Here is a 5042-nt window from a genome sequence, read left to right as displayed (position 1 = left end):
GTCACATCAACACCAACCACACATTTCTCGCGACAAATTATTGTACCTTCATGTAGTATAGATTTAATGATCTTGTAGAGGAGAAAATTTATATGTAAGTATGCTGTATTTAAACGCAGAAAATGTGATCCAATAAATATGAAGTACTATGTGGTTGATGAGCTAGTCAGCCCACACGGACAAATCATTCGTTTTTTCTTTTACTTACTGTATTGTATTCTCAGTAAATCGGCTCTTAATTTCTAATTCACCGATAATTCTTTCAACAGTACCGTTTACATCTTAACATGGAAAAAGGAACGCTTAGTGTATAGGTCAATTGTTTGAAAAGGCAAAAAGTATAATGTGCCACCTTCGAGATCCAACTCAACATTCAAAGCAGAGACAGATGCTTTAGATCAAATTAGTTTTTACTTTCTTATCCATTCCTTCTTTTCTTTATCTTTGCATTGTGTTGTTGTGGGATCGGGCAGGTACTGTATGTACCTGGTTTGCATGCACGAGGGTGGAGGAGACGATATTTATGGAAGTACTTTACGAATATGCAGTAAAAAAAAAAAAAAAAAAGGATAAACTTGTCTGTTCAATTACTCCTCTGTATATCCAAGCGTTTGAAAAAAGATGAACGTTTTTCTTTTCGGCCCCTTTTCTCTATATGTTTGTATCAAATTACCAACTATTATCTAGCATCTTCCTCTCAACTGGCAAAAGAAGTTGCTTTTCGTGCTTGTCTGTCATTCAGTATAGAACTTAACGGGAGATTGTGTTTTTATAATAGTGTGGAAGTAAATTCACACACACACACACACACACACACACACACACAAGGAGATATTTGGGCTTCTCTACAAAGCCAGAACAATTTCACGAACTAACAATATGCAAGTTGCTGCCACATACGCAACACATTGCGCGGTTATAACGACAGTGTTGGCAAACAAGGGATGAGGCTATGGCACACCTAATGTCTGACTTGGCTCGTATCTCTGACTGGGGTAAAAATAATCTGGTTGTTTTTAATGCTTCTAAGACTCAGTTCTTACACCTATCAACCCGACAAAATCTTCCACAGGTATACCCACTAATGTTTAATAATATTCAGCTTAATCCTGCATCATCCTTGAACATGCTTGGGGTTTCATTTACTCTGGACTTATCTTGGAAAGATCATATTACATCTCTTGTAAAATCTGCTTTCAAGAGATTGGGTGTGCTAAGCCGACTCCGCTCTTTCTTTACCTCTGCACCACTGTTGACTCTATACAGGGGTTTTATCCGCCCCTGTGTGGAGTACAACTCTCACGTGTGGGGAGGCTCCCCACATACAGCTCTTCTCAATAGGGTGGAGTCAAAGGCTTTTCGTCTCATTAACTCTCCTCCTCTTACTGACTCCCTTCAACCTCTGTCTCTTCGCCGCACTGTTGCATCTTTATCTCTTTTCTATCGCTACTTTAATGGTCACTGCTCCTCTGAACTGTCTGCTTGCATTCCTCCACCTCTACGACGGGCGCGTAGCACCCGTCTAGCAGCAAACTCTCATCCCTTTTCTGTCCAACTCTCTAATGCAAGAGTTAACCGTTACTCCCAGTCTTTCATTTATGCAACAGGTCAGCTCTGGAACTGTCTCCCTCTGTCTGTATTTCTTGCTGCCTATGATCTCCAGTCTTTCAAACGCAGTGTGTCCAGGCATCTCAAAATGATCGGATCTTGAATTTGGCTCTCTATTGTATTTTGTTTTTCTCTTGGAGGGAACTGTTACTGCGGGCTCATGGCCTTTGGTTCCTTCTTCCTCGCATAAAAAAAAAAAAAAAATACTGAGCAGGAGGCAGAGTGAGGAGACAAGGTGGAGCACTTAATGGTATTGCCGCAACACCCAGCCTAAAATTCACTGCTAATAAAAGCAGAGGAACGCGAACCACAACGCTGCGAGGGTGATTTTAGGTCGATTAGGCCCTAAAGGTAATCCGTCCCCAGTCCTTTCGTCTCGGTTATCGTACCTGATGTAATCTAACCTATCCTGACCTTACTTAATTTAATCTAATCTAAGATGAATTAAGAACCTACCCTGCCCTTACCAAATTGAAATATAAAATAACCTATTATAACCTAGCGTTAAGCTAACGTAACTTAATCAAACCTTAAGTAAGCCAGTCTAATTCCAGCTAACCGAACAACCTAACTTAACTTAACCCAGCCTAATTTAACCTAACTTAACACGAACGATTTAGGGATAGAAGGGATTCGGGGCAGGATAATCATGTTACCACCGAGGTCACTTGGTAAACGCCTTAGTCACGTTAGGATTAATAGTAGTTGTAGCCTCAGGTTAATATAAAACGTGAAACCAATGGATTATAGACTGAAGCACCCCTCCTTTTGCAATGCACCATCTCATTCTGGGGACGGAGAGAACTAATGGACGTTCGTATAACTGGGCACTGGAGCCACATAGTGCATAGGAGCCACTAGGTGAAGGCGTCCCTCTCAATACCTCAGTCACAGGGACAGGGTGAAATGTCTGCTTGGTATCCTGGCGCAGTTATAATATTCCTTACGATAAAGTGGAGGGCATATTGAAATCATCGCTGCAAAACTGAAGGGTTAACTGAGGTATAATAGGAGTAGTAGTAATAGTAGTGGCTGAATCTCCAGGCTCATTATTTTGAACGTGAACCCAGTGAACTACGGGGTGAAGCTGCCCTCCTCCTGGAGTCCACCAACTTCCTTTCAGGTAATGGGAGGGAGTTTAGGGACATTTGTATAACCGGGCAACAATGTGGCCTGGCCATATCTGTACCAGGGCACGAAGGCGTCCCTCTCCAGCACCACATCAACCGAGAACAAAACTTACTAAAATAGAAGCTCAAGGAATTTGCAACATCTTAATTTTGTGCAGCATACTGGACTGGCCAGCAACATCAGCAGAGAACACAGCACGAAGGTATCACTTGAAATTTGTGGACATAAAATTCCAGTCGAAGAATTAAAGCCGTACTCCTGTCGACTTAGGAGGGTTTTAAGCACCTCTTCCTCAACGATTTACTTTGCATTTTGTTGCTTTTTTATTTTCACGTTGGTGATAACTATGTTCTTTTATGTACAAACGCTGCATAAATGGCACAGATGATCAATGACGTACCATATGTAGATATAACTTTGTACGAAAAAAAGGTAGGTACCTCTTTAATCTACTAGGATATGGACCTAAGTCACGGTACACACACACACACACACACACACACACACACACACACACACACACACACAGCAGCTACTGCTATTTTACCCTGTTCCATGTCTGGGAGACCGAGGCTAGGCTGCTGTAATCCTGTAAACTTACACATATTACTATCCTACTTTCTTTGATGGCATTACATGATTAATAAACCTCCTAGCATCTCAATGAATTCAAACCTATGCAAGGCCGTCACTCCGACTGGGGCGTTCTAACCATTAGGCTGTAAAGTCCCTGAAGGAAAATAGACGGAAATTGTGAAAAGAGGTTACTACCCCTCTATCATGGTCACGTCCTCTTTCAGATGATTTTGTTCCACCTAACACTGGACTCTTTTATTCAGTCGAGTGAGTCATGAGATGACAATATAGATTAAAATAAAATATTGTCATCGTTGAGTCATGGTTCATTCTTTCTCTGCTATGCAGGCACTTAACCCCTCCAGTCCCCTTATGACTTTTGTTAGACGCAGATGCATATTAACCCGTCACGTCCCGAGGTTTTCCGCACCTCCGACATCCCCCAGTCCCGAGGTATTTTCGTTTTTTTTTTTTTGGCTAAAACCTTCGCTTTTGGTGAGAAACATCGAAAATTCATAGAGAAATCGCTCACCTGAGGTTTAAAGTGCCCAATCCAGGTAGGAGTTCCTCCTTACCTGAGTGGGTTTTCTAACATGCTGGCACCAAAGAAAACGAGTTCTATGGGAGGGTAACTATTTTATCCACTCATAAACGGTATTTATTTATTTACTTGGTACGAATGTATATGTAGTATGACAGTATATTGGTTTTCAAGCAGTAATAAAGGCATTATAAGCATTGTTTCACTCACTAACTAATCACCATACCTGACCTATTTTTGCCACACTACCTGATCATTATTTCTGGCTGTTTCTTCTTCAAATGCTATGTAAACATTGTCCTCCACATTGTCATCGATTGGGGAATCACTCTGGCCCTGAATAACTTTACTAGCCAGGTCACTGGTAACAGGTTCTTTGCCAAGACAATGGCGTGAGGGGGGGAGGGGGGAGGTTATGCAGTGTAAGGCATTGTCCCTGCTTGGTATCTTGTACAGGAATAGAGGAAGGTGTCCCGTGTATACATACGAAAAATCACGTGCAAAAATTGAAAATTGTGCAAATTAGGTACCTTGCAATTGCACGACGTACTGGTACGTCGCCGGGACTGGCAAATGCAAATCGTGGTGACGTACCCATATGTCGTCGGGACGGGGCGGGTTAAGGAGCAGCTCTGACCATCTGCCTCTCACTGACAACTCTCGGACGCGAGGTTTTAATTCCCATGGACATGAGAGACTTAAGCGATGCCAAACCATACCCCTACCCCTCACTCTACATCACACAATCAACTATGCCACCCTGTCACACCACACCACACAAAAGCACTCGCACTCCACACCACATAGAACATCCGATCATGAAAACCCTCTCACACCACACCGCACAAAATCCCCCCCAAACCACACGACGCACCTGTCACCCTCTCACACCACAACACATAACGTCATCCCCTACACACAACATCACACAGTACAGTATCACCTCCATCACACAATCCATCGTGCCACTTTCTCATACCACATAACACAAAATCGCCCCTACTATACCACCTCACACATGCCACTCTTTGATAACACACCACATAAAATAACAGCCAAACAACACTACACTACACAACCCACCACCCCATCCTTTTACACCAATACACACAAAATCGCCCCCTCCACAAATACCATTACCATCACACCACACCAAGGATATTAATCGCAGATCCCTGAATCGTCT

This window comes from Coenobita brevimanus, chromosome 77 (assembly GCF_032717465.1).
Source record: "Coenobita brevimanus isolate Jiangsu-jjx chromosome 77, ASM3271746v2, whole genome shotgun sequence".
Taxonomy (NCBI): domain Eukaryota; kingdom Metazoa; phylum Arthropoda; class Malacostraca; order Decapoda; family Coenobitidae; genus Coenobita; species Coenobita brevimanus.
The sequence above is the reverse complement of the archived record's forward strand: the minus strand, read 5'-3'. Positions refer to the sequence as shown.